At 39.3% G+C, this 14,049-nt stretch overlaps 1 protein-coding gene across 1 annotated transcript in view; it reads right to left on the reverse strand.

Moving 5' to 3' along the window:
* Positions 1-14,049, reverse strand: part of LOC311278748 (nuclear factor 7, ovary-like) — a 1,193,180-nt gene that overhangs the window by 818,736 nt on the left and 360,395 nt on the right. The gene's annotated exons all lie outside the window — the stretch shown is intronic.

Below are 14,049 nucleotides of genomic sequence, written 5' to 3' on the forward strand. Positions count from 1 at the left end.
AAAGGTTATTTAGATCAATACTTGATCCAGCAATATTCAGAAACGGCTGCAGCTTTTAGGATATTTTTCTGTTTAACTTGTTTTAGATTATAAAAAAGACAAAATTACAGAAATAAGGAAGAATGATGTTTTGAGAGGTAACATGTTATTCTTACCAATAGTGATAAAATAATTTAATATACAGTTTAATTGTATGAATATTATGAACCTTTTTAACGGTGCTTTAACAGGATCAGCAAATACAGCTTCTGTCATGTGACACCATATTTATTTGCTTTAAAACCCTTTTTCTCGATTAAAAGTGTTTCCAAACTAGTTTTTCGCAACATTTAAATGTTAAATGGAAAAAGATTCAATGATCGATAATCAATAAATTATAGCTAATTGTCATTTCCATGTCGGTAAACATTTTGATGCACTAAACCTTTTTTTTGCAAACAATCTTTACTGGAAACATAAATCTAATATTCGATGTAAATCCACTTTGACACTTTAGTTGACTCACCAGAAAATAAGCACAAGAATTATTCCATCTATGTATTTTTCTAACATATTGTCTATAGTTCACCAAAATGAAGGTTGACCGATTTAATTCAGCATCAGATATGGTAAACCCAGAAACTCACAAATTTGAGCATCCATGTTAATATTTTAATCAAATATAATATTTTTAACTATTTAAATGCAAGTACAGTAGTGGCCAAAAGTGATGCCCAGCCTAGGACAATCTCTCAAATATTATTATAAATGTGTTACAGATTTTGTAGTCATATTGCATGGTTGTGCTTGGAGTTTATTGTTTTATTTGTGATTATAAATCAAAGAAACATGATAAATTGTGCTGACATCATTTTTGTCCAGACTGTCATACAAAGAAATTTTGAGCACATGCAGAAACAAGAGAGAACCAACTAAATATTAATAACTGATTATGTTGTAGTTAATGTTTGCTTTTTTTTCTGTCAGCTTTTAGCTTTTCTATGCGTTTTAGTTTGCATAGTTAAACCTGTAGCTGTAGTTTGCCTTTTTAGCCAAATATTACTTAAAGGGGTGGTTCAGAATTTTGGACATCGGACCTCATTTACAAGTTAGCCTGTTTGTTATTTATCAGTGGAGACAGTTTTCCAAAAATGTTCACCCAGTCCTTCCAGTTGCGAGTCAACGGTATCTGTTAGCCTGCCATTAAAAAACAAAAAACAAAAAACAAATATTGCATCACAATAAGTGTAATTGTGATTGTCAAAATATTTGGTAACTAAATAGAATTTTATGAAGTTTAGTGACAACATGTTACAATGTTTACATTGTACAATGACTGGTAGGATACAGTTTTTATTATTGCTTGACAAAAATTTCAAGATTTCAATTCCATTCTTGTGATTTGATTCCGATTTTGATTCAATATTGACTAATTTGGATACATGTTTATTTTAAATTTCATTTAAAAAAATAATCTCATCTAATGCTGTAAACATAGAGGGCCTAATCTGCTGCTATTATTAAAGGTTAAAAATAACAAATTAAATATAATGCAGTTTTTGTTATAATAACAATTATTTAATGGCATAAGTAAAAATATAATAAATATGTAATATAGTGCTCAGCAAAATCTCCTCTCAAGCTATTCAATTAAAGGTGCTCTATGTCAGAGGTCCCCAACCCCCGGGTCCGTGGGACATTTGGTACCGGGCCTCACAGAAAGAATATATAACTTAACGTATTTTCCGGACTATAAATCGCTCCGGAGTATATGTCGCATCAGTAAAAAAAATGCGTCATAAAGAAGAAAAAACATAATATAGCCTAAGTCGCACTGGAGTATAAGTCGCATTAATTTAGAAATGTAGCCTATTTCACAAAAAAAAATAAAAAAAATAATAATAATAATTGTTCGGATGGGACAGTTCACCCTTACGGACGTGCAGCGCTCTGAAAGCGGCACAAAAAGACTGCTTTAAAACTTTCACAGAGACCTCAGACAGAAAGCAAAAAGCCTGTCTTTAAATTGTATTTCGTTTTGTATTAATTGTATCTTAATTTTAATCAATGTTTCATCACCCAATTGCCTGGATTTAATAAGAAGTAAATATAATAGAAAATATTTAATCAGGACACGGAGGCGCGGGCGCGTGAACTGGAGCTGATCTCATAAATTAACCGAAATTCAGCGTATAAGGTAGCCTAGTTGCCTCACAGACCTGAGACATAGAAAGCTTGAAATGTCTAATTTTAAACAGAACAATTCAAAACAAAAGAAAACTGACTGTTCTCTGCTTATGTAATTCGTATGAAATGTGCATTTCTCTCTGGCGCCTTCACTACTGTGAAGATCGAGTCAGCATTGTCAACTTCATCTTTGCACAGAAAACACTTGTTTATTATTAAACAATTAAAATGTCTCCTGCTATATTTTACATATTCATAATCATTAATTTTGGTTCTTAAAATCGGTTCTTTGTGACAGCTTTTAGGTGCTTTATTGGCAGCGCCACCCTTACATCGCATCAGCACCGTAAACATGGAGATTTTTTTCTTTTGGGGGGCTTTTTGTTTGTGTTCAGGCTTTCTCTGTTGTCTTTAGGCGCGATATTACGAGTACCCTGCTAATAAAATTGCAAGTAAGCCTACACATTGGATTCACGTTTATTATTATATTTAATTATTTTTTATATTTTTTAAATATTTTGTTGTATTTATCCGCCGCACCTTAAAGGCGGTCCGTAAAAATATTGTCTGATATTAAACCGGTCCGTGGCGCAAAAAAGGTTGGGGACCGCGGCTCTATGTAGTTTTCAGCGACCTCTAGTGGTGATGTTTCAGATTGCAATCAATAAGTTTACAAATTTATGAGCGAGCACTGTGGGTACCTTCAGACTGAGTCGCAACACACCGGGGAAAGCATCACACAACTCCCACTGCAACGTTACAATAATAGGTAGTGATGGGCAGATCGAGGCTTCGTGAAGCAATGCAACAGTTGAACCAAATGGGCCATATTGTGTCGAGGCTTCGAATGAATCTGACACCCGTCTCAACGGTGACACCTAGTGGTCACTTGCAGGTGTTGATCTGAAACCACCTTAACGAGCCATTAAAAAAATGTGTTGTTTTTTTTTATTATTGTATTTTTCTAATATGCGAAGCTTGTAACCTATAGGCTCCTCACTGTGCATAATGTTATTTTGGTCCTGCAAAATTAATATTAATAAAAGAAATCAAGCCACAATGTCTCACTTTTTTAGAGATATTTATTCAAAAATATGAATTTCTCTGCTGTGGAAGGACTTAGCCTACTTCTTTTTGACAGATAATTTCTCCAACCTTTGAAAAAATCCTCTCATAAGGGACACTTGTTGCTGGCATGCAAAGATATTTTTTAGCTAGGACATAGGCTACAAATGAGGAAAGATTACGGCTCTCTCTTTCCAGTGGGTCAGTTTATGCTTTAAGTTTATGCTCAGTGTGCAGAGAAAAATGGAATGGAATGTAGAACTACAACAAATAGGACAACCAAAATGAATGGGTACTCATATGTAGACCTATAAAATGTATATTCACACAATATTATATTATAATATATTCACATTGAAGCTATTTTAACATGATTGCCAGTGATTGGGACATTAGGTTGTAGGGCATAGGGCTATGGACTTTCTAAACAGTGTCCCAAAAGTTTGTAATTATATTTCAATTATAATTATATTTCAAACGCATACCTTGCTGAGATGGCCCAGCAGTGTCAGTAGCAGACCTAGGTACAGGGGGAACGCCATCCTCTGCACCTGCAGAATGGCAGGATGAGTGCTCCTCAAATGGCGCATCATGGATGATGTATTGTTGCAGTAGGCTAGCTGCCCATCACAATACACACATCTCACTTTATTTGGGGTTTCTAAACGGAAATGCTCCCACACCACAGATGTACGGCATCTCTTCTGGGGAGCTTCCATTTTATCTATCTATCCAAATCTATCTATCTATGTATCTATCTATATGAATCTATAATCTATCTATGTATCTAGATATGTATCTAGATATAATCTATCTATATTTATATATATGTATCTATTAATGTGTCACTATATGTATGCTCTGTCTGTCTCTAGCCTATCAGTCAATGTGTTGTGTAAATTTAAATGTAAGCCTAGATAGCCTATAACTAATCAAATCGCACTATGTCACTATATCACCAAAAATCCGCTTTCTCAAAATCAAACTCCTCTCACAAAAACCCACGAGGTCAAGATGCGTTGATTTCACTTTTATACAGATGTGCGATTGTGTGGTCTGTTCCCGACCGTGTCAATCAAACGCCGATTTGGCGGACCACACCTGATGAAACACTTAGTGAAAGGCTTCTTTTGGCCATAGTCACGTGACATGGGTGTTTTGAATCACGCTTCGGATCAGTGTTTTGACACATCTGTGCTTCGGGATCTCGCAAAGCTTCGGAACGACTGTTTCGCGTCAGCCATCCCTAATAATAGGCTACTTTTATCAGCTTGACGTTGAACTAATGCTCCATGCTCGTACCATGATAAGTATGGAACCCTATCAACCGTGCCGAATTTTGCCACTGCAAGCACCACTTCACATTTTCTTCAGGAAATGTACATTCTAGGTTTGTAGATAAGGTTTCTCCATGATTCAAATGCCCTGCCGATGTTGAGCCGTGTTTTTTCACCCGAAGTTCATGCGATTCACGTCTGGCCTCACGAGCGTCAGCAGAAAAAACTTTTATTTTTTATCAATATGTGGAGTTTGTGTTGAGTTGTGTTGTGCTGGGAGCAGGTCGTTTCTTAGTGTTATCAGACATGTCATAAGTTGCATAAGTCCATGTCATAAGTTGCAGTGTCGTCGCTGTTGAGTGCAGTCAGTAGGCTAGAGGAGGCGAGAGGCTCGGGAGCGCGTGTGCAGGTCTCAGTCACGTCACTGGATTTTGCGGTAAATCCGAGCCGGCACCTTCACATAAAAATAAGAATACTTGCTTTCCGAGGTAATAGCAAAACCCGCAAAGTGGATGATTTTAATGTGAGATTACAACCCCTTCACACACAGGCAATAATAAAAGGATTCATTTTAGTAGAAAAGATACATACAGCACCTTTAACATGCTATGGTCATTAAATGGCTTTCCTGCGGTAAATGTAAGGTTATGTGACATAATTAAGTTGGCTTGAGAAAGCCAACTTACTGAAATCCTATTTAAACTTATTAAGTTGGCTTGAGAAAGCCAACTTACTGAAATCCTATTTAAACTTATTAAGTTGGCTTGGGAAAGCCAACTTACTGAAATCCTATTTAAACTTATTAAGTTGGCTTGAGAAAGCCAACTTACTGAAATCCTATTTAAACTTATTAAGTTGGCTTGGGAAAGCCAACTTACTGAAATCCTATTTAAACTTATTAAGTTGGCTTGAGAAAGCCAACTTACTGAAATCCTATTTAAACTTATTATTAAGTTGGCTTGAGAAAGCCAACTTACTGAAATCCTATTTAAACTTATTAAGTTGGCTTGAGAAAGCCAACATATTGAAATCCTATTTAAACTTATTAAGTTGGCTTGAGAGAGCCAACATATTGAAATCCTATTTAAACTTATTATTATTATTAAGTTGGCTTGAGAGAGCCAACATATTGAAATCCTATTTAAACTTATTATTAAGTTGGCTTGAGAGAGCCAACATATTGAAATCCTATTTAAACTTATTATTAGTGGTGCTTTTTTAAAAGCATCACTATTGTTATTGCTCATACTTATTATTCTTCTTCTTCTTATTATTATTATTCCGCCCAAAGTTTGGCGCGTAACTCGCCCCGCACCGTTTGTCACAGACCCCTGAGTGAGGTGTCAAATCGACCGGCTCATTGAGGAGAGGTGTGCTATGACTTTTCTAAGCGATCGGGTGTACGATTTTCGCACAGCGGACGAAAAAGCGGCCAAAAAAGTCCCATTGACTTAACATGGGGAGTTCTAAAAACATTTGAATCCCAACTGACGTTTTCACACACACAGACTCCAAAGGGCCTGTCACCCCTGCATCTCTCCCTCTCTCTCTCCCTCAGAGGATTTATATTATCAAGCAGCCAATAAGTAATGGCCTAAAATCTTCATAGCCACACCCTAGCAACCAGTTTTAGCACCCTAGCAACCACTAAGAGCTCCCTAGCAACCACCCTAAACCAAAAAAAAACATTTTTTTACATTTTTTGTATTTTTTAAAGCAATTTTACTCTCGTGGCCTTGCGATATCGCTCCATGCTTGTGCCTATTCGGCCATAGGCACGAGGCCGCAGGCCGAGTGCCGTACTGAAGGCACTCGTTATTAAAGATTTTAAGAACTCTATAAAAACTCCATAGTAACCATATTTGACAACTACCAACCACCTAGTAACACCATAGCAACTAACAAAAAACTCTAGCAACCACCCAGAACACCCTAGCAACTGCCTAGCAACCACCCAGAACATTCAGCATCTTGCTAAAAACATGCTATCAACATGCTAATCATGCTAGCATGATGCTAGCAACATGCTAATCAAGCTAGCATCATGCTAGCAACATGCTAATCATGCTAGCATTATGCTAGCAACATGCTAATCAAGCTAGCAACATGCTAATCATGCTAGCAAAATGCTAATCATGCTAGCAACATGCTAATCAAGCTAACATAATGCTAGCAAAACATGCTAATCATGTTAGCATCTAGCTAAAAACATGCTAGCAACATGCTAATCATGCTAGCATTATGCTAACAACATGCTAATCGTGCTAGCATTGTGCTAATCATGCTAGCATTATGCTAGCAACATGCTAATCAAGCTAGCATCATGCTAGCAACATGCTAATTATGCTAGCAACATGCTAGCAACATGCTAATCATGTTAGCATCTAGCTAAAACATGCTAATCATGTTAGCATTATGCTAGCAACATGCTAATCGTGCTAGCATTGTGCTAATCATGCTAGCATTATGCTAGCAACATGCTAATCAAGCTAGCATCATGCTAGCAACATGCTAATCATGCTAGCATTATGCTAGCAACATGCTAATCATGTTAGCATCTAGCTAAAAACATGCTAGCAAAATGCTAATCATGCTAGCATCTTGTTAAAAGCATGCTAATCATGCTAGCATCATCCAACCAACATGCTAATCATGCTAGCAACATGCTAATCCTGCTAGCATCATTCTAACAACATGTTAATCATAATAAATCATGCTGGAATGTGGTAAATCGTAGTAAATCATCTTAGAAACATGGTAAATCATGGTAAATGATGCTAAAATGTGGTATATCATGGTATCACAACATGTCAATTGTGTTAGCATCTGCCCAGTGGCGAATTTTGCCACTGCAAGCACCACTTCACATTTTCTTCAGGAAATGTACATTCTAGTGTTGTGATTACTATTCGCCTAGACAAAACTTCGGCGCGTAACTCGCCCCACACCGTTTGTCACAGTCCCCTGAATGAGGTGTCAAATCGACCGGTTTATTGAGGAGAGGTGTGCTATGACTTTTATAAGAGATCGGGTGTAAGATGTTCGTCTGGCGGGCGAAAAATTAGCCGAAAAATGTCCCATAGACTTAACATAGGCACAAAATTTGCAAAATCATATCTTTGGCTCAGAAGGTCATAGAGCCTTGGGGTTGGGCTCTTTTGATTCATCCTATCAAGCAGCCAATAAGTAGTGACATAACCACTTCATAGCCACGCCCTAGAAACCAGTTACAGGCCCCTAGCAACCATTGAACAACATTTACAAGCCATATCTCAGCAACAAAACATTGTAAAAACACAGAGTTGGGCATTTTTTGACCCAGACCTGCAAATACTCTTAAAATATTACCCCATAAACTGTATAAACAAACCTTAGCAACCATTTGGAGTACCCTAGCAACCGTACAAACACATGAATGAGCTATAGCTCAGCACCAGAACATCGTATAGACATGGGGGTGTGCTTGTTTGTTTCGGTTGGGAAACCAATCTGTAAATATCATCATGGTAACTGTGTAACCACACCTTAGAAACCATTTAAAGCTACCTAGCAACCATATTGCAACATATAGAAGCCATATTTCAGCTCCACGACATCGTACAGACATGGTTGTTGGCTCGTATGCAATCATGTACAACACCGTAGCAACCGAGTGGCGAATTTTGCCACTGCAAGCACCACTTCACATTTTCTTCAGGAAATGTACGTTCTAGTTAAGTTGGCTTGAGAGAGCCAACTTACTGAAATCCTATTTAAACTTATTATTATTATTATTATTATTATTCTTCTGTTAAAAACTGTTGACTCAAACTCGTCCTAGAGCTTTAACTCTACATACTCCAAACTCGGCTCACACACTCAAACTGATCTGAAGTTAGTTGCTTTATCTTTTCAGACTGATCGGACTTACGGTTTTCCTACAAATGACGATCAAAACTCGGAAAAACTCCCATTGACTTAACATTGGGCATTCTAAAAAAATTCAAACTCACCAACCGACAAAAATTTAAATCTAAATCCCTTGAAAACTAATTCAAACTGCCATTCTATATATATTAGCCAATGAAACTCATTTAAACTAATAAACTCTAATCTCATACACTTATAAACTAATTAACTTAAATTTAATAACTAATTAACTAATAAACTCATGAATTCATAGACTTATGAACTCTTAAACTCATAAATTAATACATTCTGAACTCTAAACTCATTTAAACTTATAAACTCTAAACTCAAAAACTTGTACACTTATAAACTCTAAACTCATAAACTCTGAGTGTGTGTGTGTGTGTGTGTGTGTGTGTGTGTGTGTGTCTGAGTGAGTGTGTGAGCGAGGTAGTCTGTGTGAGTGTGTGTGTGTGTGTGTGTGTGTGTGTTTGTTTGTTTGTTTGTATCTATCTAACTTATTTATATATCTATCATAAACTTCAAACTACTTTAAACTACTTTAAACTTCAAACCAATTTAAACTTCTTAAGTTTAAAGCTCCCAGCTCCCAAGCAACTCCATAGCAACCAAACTTGAGTACCCTAGCAACCGTTTTGCAAGACCTATATCTCTGTATCAGAACATCGTATAGAGATGAGGTTTGGCTCTTTTGACTCATGCTAGCAAACAGCACTTCCAACATGCTACATATGCTAGCAGTGAATAGCTACATGCTAATAGCGATTAGTTAAGTGTTAAATCATGCCAAGATCATGCTAAGAACTCTATAAAAACTCCATAGTAACCATCTGTGATAACTACCAACCACCTAGTAACACCATATCAACCGCCCTGAATACCATAGCAACCCCCCAGAACACCCTAGCAACCGCCTAGCAACCACCCAAAAGACCCTAGCAACCACCCAGAACACCGTAGCAACCACCCAAAAGACCCTAGCAACCACCCAAAAGACCCTAGCAACCGCCTAGCAACCACCCAAAAGACCCTAGCAACCACCCAGAACACCGTAGCAACCACCCAAAAGACCCTAGCAACCACCCAAAAGACCCTAGCAACCGCCTAGCAACCACCCAAAAGACCCTAGCAACCACCCAGAATACCCTAGCAACCACCCAAAACAGCCTAGCAACCACCCAGAATACCTTAGCAACGCCTAGCAACACCATAGCAACCACCCATAACACCCTAGCAACTGCCTAGCAACCACCCAGAACACCCTAGCAACCACCCAAAATACCCTAGCAACCGCCTAGCAACCACCCAAAACCGCCTAGCAACCACCCAAAACACCCTAGCAACCGCCTAGCAACCACCCAAAATACCCTAGCAACCACCCAAAAGACCCTAGCAACCACCCAAAATATCCTAGCAACCACCCAGAACACCCTAGCAACCGCCTAGCAACCACACAAAAGACCCTGGCAACCGCCTAGCAACCACCCAAAACACCCTAGCAACCACCCAAAACACCCTAGCAACCACCCAAAATACCCTAGCAACCGCCTAGCAACCACCCAGAATACCTTAGCAACCGCCTAGCAACACCATAGCGACCACCCATAACATCCTAACAACCGCCTAGCAAAAAACTTTCCGGTCCAAACTTTCTCAAGCCAACTTAAAGTTTGTCTCGACGAACTTTCGCATCTAGTTATTATTATTCTTCTGAGCGGAAAAAAATCTGAGACTAACTCCTCCTAGAGCTTTAACGCTACATACTCCAAACTCGGCTCAGACACTCAAACTGATCTGACTCGAGTTGCTTTATCTTTTCAGACTGATCGGACTTACGGTTTTCCTAAAAATGATGATCAAAACTCGAAAAAACTCATTCAAAAACTCCATTGACTTACATTGGGGAGTTCTAAAAAATTCAAACCGACAAAAATTTAAATCTAAACACCTTGAAGACTAAACCAAACTGCCGTTCTATATACTATATGAGCCAATGAGACTCATTTAAACTAATAAACTCTAAACTATAAACACTTATAAACTAATTAACTTATAAACTCATGAATTCATAAACTTATGAACTCTTAAACTCATAAATTAATAAACTCTGAACTCTTAATCTCATTTAAACTTATAAACTCTAAACTGATTTAAACTTATAAACTCAAAACTCAAGAACTCATACACTTATAAACTCATCAATTTATACACTTATAAACTCTAAACTCAGACACACACACTGAGTTTATGAGTGAGTGTGTGAGCGAGTTAGTGTGTGTGTGTGTGTGTGTGTGTGTGTGTGTGTCTGTGTGTGTGTGTGTGTGTGTGTGTTTGTGTGTGTGTGTGTGTCTATCTAACTTATTTATCTATCTGTCAAACTTCAAACTACTGTAAACTACTGTAAACTTCAAACCACTATAAACTTCTTAAGTTTAAATCTCCAGCTCCCAAGCAACTCCATAGCAACCAAACTCGAGTACCCTAGCAACCGTTTTGTAAGACCTATATCTCTGTATCAGAACATCGTATAGAGATGAGGTTTGGCTCTTTTGACTCATGCTAGCAAACAGCACTTCCAACATACTACACATGCTAGCAGTGAATAGCTACATGCTAATAGTGATTAGTTAAGTGTTAAATCATGCCAAGATCATGCTAAGAACTCTATAAAAACTTCATAGTAACCATCTGTGACAACTACCAGCCACCTATTAACACCATATCAACCGCCCTGAATACCTTAGCAACCGCCTAGCAACACCATAACAACCACCCATAACACCCTAGCAACCGCCTATCAACCACCCAGAACAGCCTAGCAACCACCCATAACACCCTAGCAACCGCCTAGCAACCACCCAGAACACCCTAGCAACCACCTAGCAACCACCCATAAGACCCTAGCAACCGCCTAGCAACCACCCAAAACACCTTAGCAACGACCCAAAACACCCTAGCAACCACCCAGAATACCCTAGCAACCACCCAAAAACCCTAGCAACTGCCTAGCAACCACCCAAAAGACCCTAGCAACCACCCAAAACACCCTAGCAACCACCCAGAATACCCTAGCAACCGCCTAGCAACCACCCAAAACACCCTAGCAACCACTCAAAATATCCTAGCAACCGCCTAGCAACCACCCAAAACACCCTAGCAACCACCCAAAACACCCTAGCAACCACCCAGAATACCCTAGTAACCACCCAAAACACCCTAGCAACCACCCAAAAGACCCTAGCAACCGCCTAGCAACCACCCAAAAGACCCTAGCAACCACCCAAAATATCCTAGCAACCGCCTAGCAACCACCCAAAACACCCTAGCAACCACCCAAAACACCCTAGCAACCACCCAGAATACCCTAGCAACCACCCAAAACACCCTAGCAACCACCCAGAATACCCTAACAACCACCCAAAACACCCTAGCAACCACCCAGAATACCCTAGCAACCGCCTAGCAACCACCCAAAACACCCTAGCAACCACCCAAAACACCCTAGCAACCACCCAGAATACCCTAACAACCACCCAAAACACCCTAGCAACCACCCAGAATACCCTAGCAACTGCCTAGCAACCACCCAAAACACCCTAGCAACCACCCAAAATACCCTAGCAACTGCCTAGCAACCACCCAAAACACCCTAGCAACCACCCAAAATACCCTAGCAACCGCCTAGCAACCACCCAGAAGACCCTAGCAACCACCCAAAATATCCTAGCAACCACCCAAAAGACCCTAGCAACCGCCTAGCAACCACCCAAAAGACCCTAGCAACCACCCAAAATATCCTAGCAACCGCCTAGCAACCACCCAAAACACCCTAGCAACCACCCAAAACACCCTAGCAACTACCCAAAACACCCAAAACACCCTAGCAACCACCCAAAACACCGTAGCAACCACCCAGAATACCCTAGCAACCACCCAAAAACCCTAGCAACCGCCTAGCAACCACCCAAAAGACCCTAGCAACCGCCTAGCAACCACCCAAAACACCCTAGCAACCACCCAGAATACCCTAGCAACCCCCTAGCAACCACCCAAAATACCCTAGCAACCGCCTAGCAACACCATAGCGACCACCCATAACATCCTAGCAACCGCCTAGCAAAAAAAACGTTCTGGTCCAAACTTTCTCAAGCCAACTTAAAGTTTGTCTCGACGAACTTTCGCATCTAGTTATTAAGTTGGCTTGAGAGAGCCAACATATTGAAATCCTATTTAAACTTATTATTATTATTATTATTCTTCTGAGCGGAAAAAAATCTGAGACTAACTCCTCCTAGAGCTTTAACGCTACATACTCCAAACTCGGCTCAGACACTCAAACTGATCTGACTCGAGTTGCTTTATCTTTTCAGACTGATCGGACTTACGGTTTTCCTAAAAATGACGATCAAAACTCGAAAAAACTCATTCAAAAACTCCATTGACTTACATTGGGGAGTTCTAAAAAATTCAAACCGACAAAAATTTAAATCTAAACACCTTGAAGACTAAACCAAACTGCCGTTCTATATACTATATGAGCCATTGAGACTCATTTAAACAAATAAACTCTAAACTATAAACACTTATAAACTAATTAACTTATAAACTAATGAATTCATAAACTTATGAACTCTTAAGCTCTTAAATTAATAAACTCTGAACTCTTAATCTCATTTAAACTTATAAACTCTAAACTGATTTAAACTTATAAACTCAAAACTCAAGAACTCATACACTTATAAACTCATCAATTTATACACTTATAAACTCTAAACTCAGACACACACACTGAGTTTATGAGTGAGTGTGTGAGCGAGTTAGTGTGTGTGTGTGTGTGTGTGTGTGTGTGTCTATCTAACTTATTTATCTATCTGTCAAACTTCAAACCACTATAAACTTCTTAAGTTTAAATCTTCCAGCTCCCAAGCAACTCCATAGCAACCAAACTCGAGTACCCTAGCAACCGTTTTGTAAGACCTATATCTCTGTATCAGAACATCGTATAGAGATGAGGTTTGGCTCTTTTGACTCATGCTAGCAAACAGCACTTCCAACATGCTACACATGCTAGCAGTGAATAGCTACATGCTAATAGTGATTAGTTAAGTGTTAAATCATGCCAAGATCATGCTAAGAACTCTATAAAAACTCCATAGTAACCATCTGTGACAACTACCAACCACCTAGTAACACCATATCAACCGCCCTGAATACCTTAGCAACCGCCTAGCAACACCATAGCAACCACCCATAACACCCTAGCAACCGCCTAGCAACCACCCAGAACAGCCTAGCAACCACCCATAACACCCTAGCAACCGCCTAGCAACCACCCAAAAGACCCTAGCAACCACCAAAAATATCCTAGCAACCACCCAAAATACCCTAGCAACCGCCTAGCAACCACCCAAAAGACCCTAGCAACCACCGAAATATCCTAGCAATCGCCTAGCAACCACCCAAAAGACCCTAGCAACTACCCAAAATATCCTAGCAACCGCTTAGCAACCACCCAAAAGACCCTAGCAACCACCTAGCAACCACCCAAAATATCCTAGCAACCACCCAAAACACCCTAGCAACCGCCTAGCAACCACCCAAAAGACCCTAGCAACCACCGAAAATATCCTAG

The sequence above is a fragment of the Rutilus rutilus genome (genome assembly GCF_951802725.1).
Source record: "Rutilus rutilus genome assembly, chromosome: 19".
In the NCBI taxonomy this organism is placed as follows: Eukaryota; Metazoa; Chordata; class Actinopteri; order Cypriniformes; family Leuciscidae; genus Rutilus; species Rutilus rutilus.